The sequence below is a fragment of the Scyliorhinus torazame genome, chromosome 6 (assembly GCF_047496885.1).
Source record: "Scyliorhinus torazame isolate Kashiwa2021f chromosome 6, sScyTor2.1, whole genome shotgun sequence".
In the NCBI taxonomy this organism is placed as follows: Eukaryota; Metazoa; Chordata; class Chondrichthyes; order Carcharhiniformes; family Scyliorhinidae; genus Scyliorhinus; species Scyliorhinus torazame.
The window spans coordinates 277,416,845-277,433,555 of record NC_092712.1 but is presented as its reverse complement, the minus strand read 5'-3'; the positions used below and the strand labels follow the sequence as shown (position 1 = coordinate 277,433,555).

Sequence of the window (16,711 nt, the reverse complement as noted above, 5' to 3'; positions counted from 1 at the left end):
CGGTGACCCAGTGTTCGTTCGCACATTTGCTGGTGGTGCCCAGTGGGTCCCTGGCGTAATCTTTCGCCAAACGGGCCCTATATCTTACCAGGTGCAAACCCAGGGTCGTCTCCTGCGCAAACATGTAGACCATGTTCGGTCCAGAAGACTATCCCTTCCAAAGATTCCCCGCCCCTGGAGCTCATTTCTACAGCCACAGAGACCAGAGACAGTGGAAAGTAGTCCTCACAATCTTCCTCTGGTGCCTCACTCAAAGCCTGTGCAGGTCGTTACAGAACTGCGTGGAGATAGAGACGCTGAGATGACAGAGGCAGCAGACTCTGACTCCGAGATGGAGACACAGGACGCATCAGAGGTGGAATCCTCGGGCCCACGGGCCGTGGATGTACAACCGTTACGCCGTTCAACACCGAAGCGCCGGTCTCCGTCTCGTTACATGCCGCCCGATCCAGCGCCTCGTGCAAATGGTGTCCGGCCTGCGGCAAAGCGAGTCCGACGCCCTCCTTCGCCAGGGTCTTCGGTGGATACCTTGGACTTTGTGGGGGGGGGGGGGGGGGGGAATGTTATAACCTGCCTACTTACCATTGGCTGGGGACTAATGACAATCCCACAATCCTGTGGGAGTCTGAGCTTCCCCAATGAGGGGGCGGAGAAATCATTAGCAGACTCCCTGTATAAATAAAGCTGGCCAGTTTCGAACCAGCAGGAAGGAGTAAGCAGCAAGCGAAGTTGCTGCTGCTGTTGTATAGAAATGTTATTGTAAATAAATGTTATTTCTTTGTATCCTTGAAACTCGTGCTGGATTCTTCGTGGCCCTCACAAAATAAACCAAGTTACATCCAGTGTACAAAGGACACTTGAATACACCCAAGTACTTCAAAGCAGCTTCACAAAGGCAAACAATATTCTGGTCATTAGAGTGAATGAGCACAGTGGAGGAGTGGAAAATTCCTTTATAACATGAATGTATTTTGTTATAGACTGAAACAAGTTCAAAATACATGATCTCACCTAAATGCAGAAGAAATGTGGTAATTTCATAAGTGGGGGTGGGGCGCGAGGCTATCAGGCCCAATTCTATTGGTCATGTCTGCTGTGAACAAGAGTCCATTAAAAAGGTAAAGGTATCTATAATTTGCTGCAATTGGACTCATAGATTATAGCTAGAGAGAATACAAAGTTCAAAGAAGGTAACCTTTGAACAATTTAAATAGAAAATTTAACAAATGAGAACATACCTTTAGGCCTACCAATTCTCAAGTAACACCTTCCCCTAGTAATGTCGATCATCGGATGTTAACAAAAACCCAGGGCAAAACCGACCCTCAACTTCAGGAACAACTCATGTTTCCTCTCCAACTTCCACTCAAACCAGTTCCTAGTGACGCACTTAAATGTATCCACACTCAACTCGGTCTCAGTATCATCGGTAATGCAAGACTTAAATGAACATCGATTGTGATGTAATATGGTCCAATGGTCTTCTGCAGCTTATGTGATAGCTTTTGGAAGTCAGAAGGATATCTCAGATTTTGTCCTGAATCAGCGGGAGGTGTTTCTTTGCCTCTCGGGGGGGGGGCAGCAGTATTATGAAGGCCGGACCGGGCAGAATGGAATAGGGTCATTAACCTTCCAGGATTGTCCAGGAGTTTTCATGTTAATTTTGTGAAAGCAACCCGGATGGAAAATCATAGGGACATTACGAAAAATGTGACTTTTCTCACTATTTTCTTTGAACACTTTTGTTTGTTATAACAATATCAAACATAGGAAAAAGAGACTAGGTGAGGCTGTTGGAGGCAGGAAATCGATGTGGCAAAATCGTCAGGAATACAACCAACCAGAAATGACAACCCAAGTGTGCAAGTGTATACAGGCCACATCTACTGGACGGGTGAGCTTGATGGGCTTGAAAGTCCTTCTTTTCAGATGTACATTATAACTTTACACCAGCACAAAGAACCTTTGCTTTCCAGTGAATGACTGAACACTTACAGATTACAGTTAGAGGCAATAAACAAAATCTAGGAAGTACTAACGCATCAAGACAATCAGGAAGACTGGCTGACTGATGGACAGATATAATGGGTATACATTTGTAAAAATGCAATTTTCCAAATGTCTCAGCAGACACATCAATGATTAAGTAACCTTACCAACAACAACTTCACAAATACAAAGTCAAATCTCGCTCCCAGATTTCATAGAATCCCATAGAATTCTACGCAGGCTGCGAAAATCTGTTTTAAAAAGATACAAGTAATGTGATAATTATTACACCAGTTATGAAAACTCACATTAGAGAGAAATGCTAAACTTCAAAAAAAGGCAGATGGCTTTAAAGGCAATTGCATTCCAAAGGTACTGTCCCTTATTACCCACAGCAGTCCTTCAGTCGCCACATTACTATGTTGGAATCAATGTTTGGAATAGAACTCCCAATGGTGATTTCATCACTCCAGTGGCATCATGAATAGGGAGCTTTTACATCCCATTGTTCTTATTCATAATGTCACAAAGGTAAACACGGAGACCCAAGAGATGTCAACAACATGATTTTGATAAAGAAAATTTATAACTGCCCATGGTTAGACCCCTCAGTTTGTAGTATTAGTTTTCATCAAGATACATGTTTCAAACAAGTCAATTCCATGATGGATGGGATTTGAAAAGTCCCCCGTCAGTTTGTGGATCAATGAGACACACCTCTAAAGGCCAATCTCACTTTAAAAATAGCCCAATTTTCCAACTAGGCAAAAGATTATTCTCCCACGTGTACTCTCGTCTTCATGGAAAACAGATCATTGGGGAGAGGAATTCTCAACACTGCTCAGCGCAACACATGTTGACACAATTGGGAGCTTCATGTTTTGATCTTGTATGCCGCGTACAGGAATAATAGCCTAGGCATGGGAATATAGATTGCAAAACAAAATGTTATCTTTTTCAGACGCAAGGCTCATCAATATCAAACAGGATGAGATTTCTGTGAGAAAGTGAATCATTGCACCAGATTCCTTATTAAATGGGTACTGGCAGTCCCCGACTTTACAATGTTCAAGTTACGATGTCTATAATTTGACATCCTGTTTCAACATTACAACATCAGTTCTGACTTTACAACACCGCGTCAGCGTCTGCGCACCGATCTCCCTGACTCAAGAAGCTCAATATCTGTTCCGATGCATTTGTGCTTAATGGATCTTTATGTTTCCAAACTTTTTCTTAAAATTGATATTTTATAATATTAACTTATTGCAATATTACTTTTATATAATTGATTCAGTACAAAATTCTGGGTTATTTTAGTAAAATGGGGTGTTGGGCCCTGGTTCAGGAACCAATCCCCAATTTAAAACATTGGTTTCTTATGGGAAAAACGGTTCCGGGTTACGACATTTCGACTTAAAACAGTTTTCATGTGCCAATTTTTGCCAGAAGTCCAAGGACTCCCAGTAAAACCTTACATCCATCGAGAGCCAATGCTTTTCATTTTAATATTCTGTGCCCCACTCCCGAAAGCCCTTAATTGTTTTCTCCCTACAGCCCTCATTTGTCTCCTCCCAAAATGGCGATGGGGATTGTCACAATTGTACAATAGATCCTCCATAGAAACAAGAGTAGGCCATTTAGACCCTCAAGCCTATTCGACCATGCAATGAAATCAAGGCTGATCAGTGACCTAACTTATAGGCCTGTCTTTTGCACTTTTGGTTAACAAATATCTATCAATCTCAATTTTAAAATTAATAATTGGTCTAGATTCAATTACTGTTTGCAGAAATAGTTCTAAACTTCCACCAGTGTTTGCATGTTGATGCTTTTCCTAAATTCTGTCCTAAAGATCTGGCTCTAATTTTCAGACAATACCACATAGTCCTCGACACCTCAGCCAGTGGAAATAGTTTCTCTCTATCTACCCTCTCTGTTCCTGTTGGATCTGAACTTTTCGTTAATATATTTCTGTGTCGCCGCACATATATTAATTGAACAGAACTTGAGACTGAACTTAAATTGGGTTTTAATATCATGCAAAAAGGTTAGTTTCTATCAGTTCCCCTTAATATCGTAAAAAAACCTGGATCAAATTACTCCCTAATGCCTTAGTTTGTGCAATTGTTCCTTATAATTTAACCCTTGTGAGTTTTGCTATCATTCTGGGAGTTCCGCTATCATTCTGGTAAATCTATGCTGCATTGGCTTCAAGGCCAATATATCCTTCTTAAAGCATGTTGCCCAGAACTGCTCACAGTATTCCAAGGTTTGAACTTAATAGGCATGGTTGTGGCGCCATCCACTGGTTGGAGTGCCAGCAACAACACCAACATCATCTCCAGGAGCCCCAACAGGATTAGATCTGTTAAAACCTCACTTTCCAGCCATCAGGGTTCCCGGGGGCTTCAGAACGACGATCCCCACACCAAGAGCTGCAGAAGGTTTGCCACTCTTCAGAGCCAGAAGTGTCACCTGTTCCAGTGGCCACTAGGAGGCCCGGAGAGGTGCCAAGTAAGGCTACTTCACCGAAGTCAATCAGGAAAGCCGAAGTGAGGGTTTGGGGTCAGTGTGGAGGGCGGGAGTCTTCCAGCAGTGATGCAGTGCCCTTGGGTGGGATTAGGTTCTTTACTGGCCCTTAATTAAGGCTGGGAAGACCAGCTGCAACCTTTCCCACCTATGATTGAACTGGGGGGAGGAGGGTGCAGGGGAAGGAAGCAGTCCACAAGCCAACGGGCTCTCCACCTCATACCTTCCCATCTGATTAAATGGCCTGTCTGCCTCCCAGCCCACTGCTGGTGGAGGGGAGCATTTAATTCCACTCGAGCTTGGCCACGCACGAATTTGTATAACTAAAGCGTGACGCCTACCTCCTTATATTACTGTACACCCATGAGCAATGCACACAATATCAGTTTGTAGATATAAAAAGGCTGCTAGTGCTAGGAATAGTTTCCTCTTGTTAGCCGGCTATAAAAAAGTCAATCTGGTTTAGCATTCATTCTAATGGTTTTGTTCCAACTGGTGGAACAGTAAATATCAAGTAAATTGTTATCACAGAATGTGTCTCACCCTCCTAGACTTTGAATGACAAATCGGAAATTCCGAGTCACCCCAGAAACAAAGTCACCAGCATTTTATTTGGTCAGTAGTTCACGCAAACACAAACCACATCCAAGGTTTTTCCTATTCGACCTACATGAATTTTTGATTATTTACTGAAGAGGTTGGTGACTGGGAGAATTCTGTGGTTCAATGTGAGGACTGAAATATGAGCCTATCTCGTCACATCTCATTCCAGTAGCACAAACTAAGTAGTTTTGATTGGTGAAACTACAACGTGCATCAAGCTTTACATCATTTTGAGCCACTGTAACTGACAGTCCATTTTGACTAATGGCACAAGGTAAGCCTTGAGGAGGCTGGAGTTATTCAAGGCTTTGTGCAGAATGTCCTGCACAAAGTTTGAGTTAGTAGACAGTGACAATACAGTGGAATCCCAGGACCGGACAGAGTTAGCTGGTTCTAAACACAGTGCACCAATGGTAATAGAGCCCCATCTGGTGAAAGACTGAGACATGTTGCAGAGCATAGAAGTCTTGGATGTGGAATAGCATCTTACCCTTCTCCTTGCTTGTCAATAAAGGACTCCGGTGTAGATCTTTAGATTGTGATAGAAACCAGTGAGCATGATCCCATTCTTGTAACACTGTCCCTCCCCTAAAAACCTCAGCATACTGAAAGAAAAATGTATCAATGGCCATTAACACCCCAATACGTGGCACCATCCCACTAGAGAGGACAATCTGCCTTCTGTACCTGAATCCAAATTCTTTGCAACAAAATTCTGTCAGATAAATGTCAGGCTAACAAATGCTAAACTGGCAATCTGAAGTATCATTCTTTAATTAATGCTTGAATCATATTGATTTTAAGTAGTTTGTTACAGTAAAAGTTTCAAAAGGTTAAATCCTGTCCAATGGTTTTCTTTCCATTGACATCATGTTTTCTTTTTGAAAGGAATCAGTCTCTATAGAGATTTTAATACCCTCCATTATATATATATATAAGTTTAATAAGGACACAGGGCATCCACACGGAGTAAAATAAAGAACATAGATTTATTTACAATAACCATATATACATGTCCCAGTACATCTCTACCGGGTCTCTCTCTGGTTGGTGCCTTACTGGCCGACCTTTTATACAATGATAAATGGAGTCCGGGAGAGCTCATAATCCGAGAGAACCACAGGGAAGTTAATCATTCCCGCCCTGTAAGTCCCATGCGGGATATTACAATAAGGTTGTTTTCCTTAGAGCAGGGGGGAACCTCATCGAGGTGTACAAAACTATGAGGGACATAGATAGGGCAGATGGGAAGAAACGTTTCCCCTTAGCGGGTGCACATCAATTGACCTTGCCGTAGAACTCGTAGAATATAAGCTCCCCCAGACGTCTGCCCAGCTGTGGCTCATAAATTTGCCCTTTAAAAGCCAGTCCGAACTGGGACTGGCACGTCCTGCAGTCCAAACTGGGACCTTTGAGTTATAAGCTGTGTTGCAGCCTTTACTTTAAGTTAACTAATCAAATGTTGTTTAACTTACCTTCTCGAGCCTCCTGAGCTTTTATACATTCCATTGACAGAAACAAGTATTTTGGGGGAGCCAGTGAACTTAAAGAATGGGACAGATCTCTCCATTTGCTGTGCTGGGGCATGTCAAAGTTGATGAACTCAGAAGCTTTACAGAATATGACCTGCAGAGCCTAATGAATAAAGGCGCTTGCAGCTCTATGGGTGATGTTGCACAGAACAAGCACCTGTCTGAAGTGGCTGATTGAACCTTTACTGAAGCGTACACTCTTCACACACAATTTCTCTGGCATTACCCCCTTACATTCTCTGGAGCTGGGTAAATGTTCCTGCTAACCATCCTACAGGCAAGATGGTTGACTCCCTTTTGCTGTTGTTTGTATTGCAATTGCAGTATGCACAACAGATACAACATTGAGGTAATGACTGTAAAATGTACTTTCCCCCTCACAGATATCAGGCATAATTTCCTGGCCCCTCCACAGCATGTTTCTCAGTGAAGGGAGGCTGTCTGCCATTGACTGGTGTGGAATCTTCTGATCCCACTGCTGTCAATGGGATTTTCCATTGTACCACCCCACAACGCCACAAAACCCACAGTGGGGTGCGCCGACGGTGGAACAGAAAGATCCCACCGGATCGAACAGTCAGAAGATCTCGCTCTTCCTCTTTAAGCAGTTCCAGCATGTGACCAAAAGTGAAAAGTCATATAGATAGAAACAAAATTTTAAAGTCATATAACAACATTGAAAAAAATATTAACTGATTCACAGCAATTTGTGTAAGTTAACTCCATGTAAAAATCTCCTACCAGCCAAAGAAAACAGGATACTAGCATCACCTCAGACAAACCGTAGCATTTTACGATAAGTTTAATTTGTAACAAGTGGGCAATTAGTCCAAGTCCATGTTGTTACGACACCCTGGGCAAGTGCGGTCAATTTCAGCCCCACTCGTCCTGGGGTAACAACACAAGTGGATTAACCAATAAATCTTATAGAAATTCCCAAAGTTTTTGGTCCTTAGCTGCCCAATAATTACAGTCACCAGGTTTCTAAGTTGAAACACAATTATTGTTTATTGGTAACAAGAATAACGATGAAATATGCAGTAAATACAACTGGATAACAACAAGCTGACCTACTGCCCCCTTTTACTGTCCCACCCTCTACCCATACACACACGACAAACACAGAGGAGGGGAGGGAATGGGTGAAAAATAATGAGGATGAAGGTCAAAAGTTTGCTTCCAATGGTGGCTCTTTAGCACGCTTCCCTCACAGCCGCTTGTAGCTCAAAGTCATTGGTCTACAGCCTGTAATGATCTCCTCTTTAGTTTAGAAATGTATTACCCACAGATTTTCCTGGCGAACCCCTTTTGCTTCACATCGAACTCAGCTTTCAGTTTGTGGTTTATTTCTAGGCCTCGGCCATTTCTGTCGAGAGAGTTGGTCGGTTCACGTCAGCATTTTCTGCAGAGAGTGTTGGTTGCTTCTGGACTCTGCTGGCAGAGCTTGCAATGGTTCTCCAGTAATAGATTCATCCAGGCTCCCTGCCAGTTCAGAAACAGGACAGTCTTTCTGGAGCAAAACAAGACGGGAGAGGACAGCAATCCTTCCTCTGGGCAACCAGGAGTCAAACGGAAACCAAAACTCAACCCTTGAAGGCCTGAAACATTCCAGTGGGTTCAGGTCTAATCACGACCTGTTACTGGGCAGAGCACATCCATAAGACCATAAGACCATAAGACATAGGAGCGGAAGTAAGGCCATTCGGCCCATCGAGTCCACTCCGCCATTCAATCATGGCTGATTTCAACTCCATTTACCTGCTCTCTCTCTCAGCCTTTGGGGTCAATTCATTGCCCACCAAACAAATCAATCAAATCGAGTCATCACTGATGTCGGCCAATCTCTATCATTGGTGCCGTTCCATCTGCAATCACCCATTTAAATCAGCACTGCCTTTTGGATCCTCCTGTTTGAATTAATAATACAGGTTGCTTACAGACTGCTTTGCCTTAAAGTCACGGGTCCATTAAACATCCATGGATCAAACATTTAACGACAAAAATAAAAGGGGAATTAAGGGAAGAAACAGGACAAACAGGAAGGAGCCTTATATAGCACCACCTCAGACAAAGCATAACATTTTATGGCAAGTTTAATTTGTAACAAGTGGGTAATTAGCCCAAATCCATGCCAATACATTGATCTTTATTAATTTCACAGTTTGAGACTTCAAAACAGCCCTGTGAAGCTGTGTAAATTATTCAGAAATCTCTAGATTTCCACGTTTAATTGCACATGTGCGGATGCCAGATATTACTTTCAGTTTCACAGTTGTAATGATACCAAATGTTGACAATTCTGTCACTCATTTAAACTACAAAATACATTTGAGAGACAGATTCAGGCCATGTCTTCGGGTATGTATGGATGCCTCATCTTTTGTGAGAAATGTAACATGGTTTCACACCCAAAGTTCCATTTGTACATTCGTAGAAGTAATTTTCCCCGCAAATTACTGCCAAGCGGTCGCCATGGGTAACGGTGCTGACCTCAGACCCAGGCTGCAGGGTGTATCAAAACCCGAGGTCACTAAAACTTGAATTTTCTCAGTGCTGCCTGTTTACTGTGCTGTTAATCTAAAGGTTTTGAGCCTTTTCCAGGTTTGCTCACCCTTTCTCGATCGTCGGCAGGTTCTCTGACTCTGCTGCTGGATCGGGATTTTTCACAACCACGTGCTTATTTCTTCTGCCTCTCAGCCTCCACATCTCCTATGAGGCTCTTTTAGAGATTTTCAACTGTCTTACTGACCTTTTTTTGGTGCCTTTTTCCAGGTCAGACTTGCAAATTCTTTTTAAAGTTGATTTTTGAAGATTTCGAGGTGCTGTCACCATGTTTTATGTTGGTTGTGACTGGCTAAGGAACTGTTGCTGAGACATAGATATGTCTGAACAACAGCTAATTTATTGAATGAACATAACTATTTACAGATATACAAGACTACAGATGCTACTCTAAGCTGTGAGCTGTGAGCTTTCACCTTCTAGACTCTTAGTCATGAGTGCCTCTCTTACAACATCATCTGTGTGGTACTTTTTCTCCAGTCCCATACATTAACCCTTACAGCCCTGAACACCCTAATACTCCAGTCTGTTCAAATCCTGCAATGGAGCCAAGTTGAAAACCATAATTTACTAAGAACATAGATAATTGAGAAACCATTCAAATCAGGAAAGTTGTGGTTGTGCGAAATACTCTATTTTGCTGATGGAAAGACAATCAGATCACAAGATGAACATGTGGCTGGAGAGATAGGTGGGAGGCCTTCAGATTTCTGAAGCATTGGGACTGGTTGTGTGAAAGGTTGGATCTGTACAAGCCGGATGGTCTACACTTGAACACGACTGGGACAAATGGTCTTATCGGGGGTTTTGCCAGTGTTGCTGGGAAGTGTTCAAACTAGGCTGGCAGGGAGATGGGAACCGGAGGGCAAATTCAGATAAGATAAATTCAGAGCATGGGAGTCAGGAAATTAGCAAGTGACTGCCAGACAGAAGAAGCAAAAAAGTAAACAGTACAAGAATTTGGCAGTGTTAAAAGGTATTTAAATGCAAGCAATATATCAAACAAAGCTGATGAGCTAAGCGCACAGATAGATACAGGGCAGCATGATACTGTGGCTATAACAGAAACTTGCTTAAAGAGGTACTTAATTGGCAGCTCAACATTCCTGGATATACAGTTTTTAGGCAAGACAGAGAGAGGGCTAAAAAGGTCGGGATGTTACATTATTGGTTGAAGAATCATTTACAGCTGTGTGGAGGGATTGAATTAAATGAATTGTCAAATGAGGCCAAATGAATGGAGCTCAGAACCACAAAAAGGGGCTGACACATTACTAGGAGCATAATATAGACACTCAAATATTGAGGGGAAGATAGAAGAGCCGGATGGACTGGATCCCAGGCTGCAGGAAGCCGGGGAGGAACTAACGGGTGCTCTGAGGATCATTTCCCAATCCTCACTAGATATAGGTGAGATACCAGAGGTTTGGAGGTCTACAAACATTGTACCATTGTTTAAAAAGACTGCAAGAGATACGCCAAATAATTATAGGATGGTCAACTTCACAACCCAAGCTGGCTAACCTTCACAACCCACACCACCGGAACTTCATGACCCATGCTGCCTGAACTTCACGACCCACCATTTTCATTTACCTTTAATGTGACAGGTGAGCCTGCTTGGTCCTCATGATCTCACTTGCTTTGTCATTCAATGTTACGTTTCTGCTAAGGACTTCAGCTGATGATTTAAGATCTCACTGCATCCGTTGAAAAAAAATCAAGAGGCTGGTCCTCGAACCCGCCATGCCTTTGAAGTTTTGAGAGTTTTAAACTTTCATTATTGACAGTACTTCCCTGCATATAACACAATGAGCTTTGCATCCTGATTTGCATTGGCACAATTAATAAACCCATACCTCAAGAAATCAACTTGATACTGCTCTGTTCCTGATTTCCACTTCTTCTTAATGAGTTGTTCATCAGAGGCCCTGTTGCTCATATCAACACTGCTGGCAGATACAAAATTGAGGAATCTCTCTCGCACCCAGAGCATATGATGTCAGTGTATGATCCTCCACGCTGACATCAGGAGGATGCGGTCTGCCTCATTGAGCTCACGGCCTTCACTCTGCTGAGGGGGCACGCATATGTCGGACAGCCAGCATTCTGAAAGCTGGTCGCAGCTGACACTTCCTCCAGCGATCGAGAACACCATGGCTGTTGGCCCCGCGACCCACCCATGGGTGGCGACCCGGAGTTTGAAAATGATTGTATTAGAATCAATCCTGAGAGCCAGTTTAAACTGCACTTAGAAAAGTGTGGATTAATTAGGAAAAGTCAGCATGGTTTTGTTAAGGGAAAGTCAGGATTTACAAATTAAATTAATATACTATGTTAAATTCTTAATAGAATTTTCTGGGGAAGTAACAAGGAGGATTGATGAGGGTTTTTGCAGTGGTTCTGGTCTACATGGATTTTAGTAAGGCATTTGACAAGGTCCCACATAGCAGTCTAGTCAGAAAAGTAAAAGTCCATGGGATACAGGGGACTGTGGCAGATTGGATTCAAAGTTGACTCAGTGACAGGAAACATAGAAAATAGGAGCAGGAGGCCCTTCATCCAACTCAATTGCCTAATTCCACTTTCCCCCGCTCATGTCCTTTGATCCAATTCGCCCTATGTGCCACATCTAACTGCTTCTTGGGGGCTAGATTCTCCGCTCCCACCACCTGCCAATGGGATTTCCCATTGTGGCCACCCCATGCTGCCGGGAAATCCACAGGCAGGGGTGCGCTGTAGGCGCAATGGAAAATCCTGCCAACGGAGAATCCGTCCCACAATGTTTTGGCCTCAACTGCTTCATGTGGTAACTAATTCCACAAGCTCACCATTCTCTGGGTGAGGAAATTTCTCCTCATCTCTGTCCTAAATGGACTACCCCGTATCCTCAAACTGTGACCCCTGGTTCTCACATACCCACTATCAGGAATATCTTTCCTGCATCTACCCTGTCTAGTCCCGTTAGAAATTTATAGGTTTCTATGAGATCCCCCCTCAATCCTCTGAACTTCAGCGAATACAATCCTAACTGATTCAATCCTAACCGAAACAAAGGGCAATGATCAACAGATGGTTTAGTGAATGGGAAATGGTTTCCAGTGGTGTTCCACAGGGATCAGTATTGGGGTCTCTGCTGTTTGTGATATATATTAATGATTTGGACTTAAATGTGGGAGGCATGATTAGGATATTTGCAGATGACACAAAAATCAGCTGTGTAGTTGATAGTGAAGAGGATAGCTGTGGAATCCAGAATATCAACAGTTTGGTTGAGTGGGTGGAAAAATGGCAAATGGAATTCAATCCAGAGAAGAGCAAGGTTGTGCATTTTCGGAAGACAAACAAAGCAAGAGAATACTCAATAAACAGAAGGATATTGAGAGGGGTAGAGGAAACAAGAGACCTTGGAGTGCGTATCCACAGGGCTCTGAAGGTGGCAGGACAAGTGAATAAAGTGTTTTTTTAAAAAAGCACATGGAATGGTTCCTTTTATTGCAGAAGGTATAGAATACAAAAGCAGGGATGTAATGCTGGAACCGTCTAAAATGCTGGTTGGGCCACCGCTGGAGTTTTGCGTATGGTTCTGGTCACCACATTGCAGGAAGGACACTCCCTCTCTCAAGAGTACAGACGAGATCTACAAAAATGATGCCAGGTCTGGAAAATTGCAGCTATGGGGAGAGATTAGGTAGGCTTATATTGTTTCCTTAGAACAGGAGGCTGAGGGTTGACTTGATTAAGGTGTACAAAATTATGAGGGGCCTAGATAGAGTAGTCAGGGAAGATTTGTTTCCCCTAGTATACAGGTCAATACCAGGGGATACAGGTTTAAGGTGATTGGTCAAAGGATTAGAGAGGATATTAGGAAAATCTCACCCTGAGAATGATCGGTGTCTGGAATTCGCTGTCCAGATTGGTGGTTGAAGCAGGTAGCCTCAACTCATTTAAAAAATACCTGGATCCACACCTGAAAGGCTACATAATGGGTGTTGGAAGATGGCATTAGATTAGCCAGCGCAGACATTATGGGCTGAATGCCATCTTTCTGTGTCACAATGTTTTGATAATTCTCTGTCTCTGCAACATTCCTGAGCCATTCACGTGGGCAACAAATTACCTTGTAATACAAAGCTTGGGAAGAAAAAGCCCTGAAAAATAATTTCTCTCGACTTTAAGCCGTGTTTTTAAAAAAATAAAAGATATGATTCAAAAATAAATCACATCTACAAGGCATATTGCAGAGTCAATGCTTGGTATGTTTATCAAAGAGCCATCATTCAGCAAGGAGTGGAATCAAAGCAGTGTCAGATCTTGTCCTCATCTGTGTGACATCATACAAATGTACAGCATGTGAAGAGTTAATGTTATGTTAAAACTAGTCACTAGAGGGAGCTAAGGGAGAGTACTGTAAATTGCACTGACTCTTAGATTTCTGGGAGAGACGGAAGAGTGAGCTGGAGAGAGTCCAGGAGAATAAAGTAGAAGAGGTAGAAGATTGTTAGGCATAGGAGTCATCTGTTGTGTATTTGAGAGTTCTGTAGTTAGAGACTACACGATGGGACTCTTCCCAATCCAGGAAGACTTGAAGCCAATTATAGCACTCCCACCCACATCCTGACCAATATCAGCTAACTGCAGCCCATGCCAGGGATGAAACCTGAATCCTTATTGGTCTTGGAAAAGTGGCAAAGCTACTGATTGAGTGGGGGAATGGAAGGGAAGAGAAGACATTTTTAAAGGTCACCCCAGCACAACGGAGTTCAACCTGGAATCCTCCCCAGGGGTCAGTGCTGTTATATTACTTGGCTTAAGTAACATATGTTTTTACTAATTGCAGATGATGTTGAAGAACACTCAAATCTTCGAAGTAAACTGAAAGAATTTATTAAGTAATGATAAAACTAATAAATGAGTTTGACACTCCACTGATCTAACTCTAGCAATAAAGTAAGGATAACTAACTGTACAAACTGTATCTAAGCTACATGTGGTGGCTAGGCTGAGATCTGTCTGCTACACTGCTGTTCTCTGGTAACTCCTGCTGGAGAGAGAGAGCCTTTGGGAGCTCTTATTATATAGTGGGTCTTGTAATGCCCTCTAGTGGTCATGCCACAGCTAGGTGTTGTGATTAACCCTTTAGTTACATGTTTGTCTACATATCATTACATTCCCCCTTTTTTTTAACATTTCTTGCTTGGTAACAAGGAAAAATGGATAACAATATTAAAAGTAAGAACATGATATGTATGACTTATATACACAGCAAATATATATACAGCAAATATATGAAACAAAATGTTCATAAGTTCAGTCTTTTAGGTCGTCTTCTTGTACTCGATGACCTTCTTAGAAGTTACGGTGGAGACATTGGTGGTTTTGATAGTTGTGTGTGAATCACGACTAGTTGAGTTGTTGATTGTAGTGTCCCGAAATATTTCTTCATTAAATGGAACTAGAGGAAAAAACAATCGTGGTGTGTTGAAGTACCAACAAGTCATCATCAGGTATTCGAATGGTCAAATCACTTATGTTTCTGACGTGGATGTTTTCTTGTGCCTGTGGTATTGATTAAGTATGTAATTTGCCTTAAACATTGCATTGCTTCTTTGTGTTGGAGCAAATATGAATTTGTGAAATTCATTGGCATGGCATTTGTTTTGTGTGGACAATGTCCATATTATGTTTGTGCTCTTGCCATTGTTTTGGACTGTTCTGAAACATTGTCCTGTAGTTGTAGAGTAGTACCATGTTGTACAGGTTGTTGTTTCGTTGTTGTTGTTTCTGTTATTGTTTTTGTTGTCGTTTCTGTTGTTGTTTTCATTGTTGTTATTTTTGTGCTCAATGACTGCTCCTGGCAGATAATTTGAGTCATTCTCAAACTTTGCAGTATCAGTGTCCTTTGTGGTATCTGATGTTTCATTGAGCTTTATGGCTTGAGGTTTGTGTGAATGATCTGATGTTGCACTGATCTTGGTGACATCAGTCATTTCTGGTAGATGATTCATTTTTGAATCCTTGGTGCTCCTCTGCTGGAGTCATTTCTGGTTGATCTGCTTCATCTTTAATCTCTTGGTGCTTCTCTTTTGGAGTCAACATCGTAAAGTGCTCCTCTTCTGGAGTCAACATAGTCAAGATTTCAGGTTCTTGTCGGTTGTCAAGAGTAGATGAGGTTTTAATTGATGTGGTCTCACTGGACTTGTGTGTAGTTTTACTTTGATTGCCAAATTATTTTGTACAGACAAGCTGAGATCGGTCAGTCTCGCTGTGATCTTGCACATCTTGTATGTGAACTGTGATTTCTTCGTCACGTGTCTCACATATGGTGGGTAGAGTTTCATTGTCTTCTTGTTGTTCATTAAATGAGCTGGGTAGACTTTCATAGTCTTCTTCTAGTTGCTCAAATAAGGTGGCCATGATGTGGAGATGCCGGCGTTAGACTGGGGTGAGCACAGTAAGAAGTCTTACAACACCAGGTTAAAGTCCAACAGGTTTGTTTTGATATCACTAGCTTTCGGAGCGTTGCTCCTTCCTGAGGAAGGATTCACCTGAGGAAGGAGCAGTGCTCCGAAAGCTAGTGATATCGAAACAAACCTGTTGGACTTTAACCTGGTGTTGTAAGACTTCTTACTGTGCTCAAATAAGGTGGATAGACCTTCATAGTCTTCTTCATGCACGGTTGTCGCTCTGGAGTCTTAACTTGCTTCCATTCTGGAGTCTGTCAATGATCTATCCGTGGAGGCTTCCATCGCTCTCTGTGTGGAGTCGTGCAGTGTTCTCTCTGTGGAGTCAATCTGTGCTCTCTCAACGGAGTCGGTCAGGACTCTCTGTGTGACGTTGTTTTCTTCTTGGCCATTTGACAGGTTGCTGTCATCCAACGATCTGCCATTCCATCATGGTATTGGATTCATCTACCATGAGTAGAGTCGTATTGAGCTTTTCAACCGTCTTGCTGATGCTATGATTATCATATCCGAATAACTCAGCCATGTCTGAGTAGTATTCTTCAATAAATAAATCATCTTCTTTGGTTTTGGATTTGTTATTGAGCTCTTCACTTTTAATTAACAAATCATAGAACATGGAACATAGAACATACAGTGCAGAAGGAGACCATTCAGACCATCGAGTCGACACCGACCCACTTAAGCCCTCACTTCGTTCCTATCCCCGTAATCCAATAACCCCTCCTAAACTTTTTGGACACTAAGGGCAATTTATCATGGCCAATCCACCTAACCTGCACGTCCTTGGACTGTGGGAAGAAACTGGAGCACCCGGAGGAAACCCACGCAGACACAGGGAGAACGTGCAGACTCCGCACAGACAGTGACCCAGCGAGGAATTGAACCTGGGACCCTGGCGCTGTGAAGCCACAGTGCTAGCCACTTGTGCTACCGTGCTGCCCATCTTCTTCAGTTTTGGATTTGTTAACGTGCTCTTCACTTTTTATGCTGCAAATTGTTAGTTCCATGGTGCTGCAAAAGTTATTT

The 16,711-nt window shown here is 42.6% G+C and overlaps 1 protein-coding gene across 2 annotated transcripts in view; it reads right to left on the bottom strand.

Annotated features, from left to right (window-relative positions):
- Positions 1–16,711, bottom strand: part of eepd1 (endonuclease/exonuclease/phosphatase family domain containing 1) — a 245,448-nt gene that overhangs the window by 176,349 nt on the left and 52,388 nt on the right. The gene's annotated exons all lie outside the window — the stretch shown is intronic.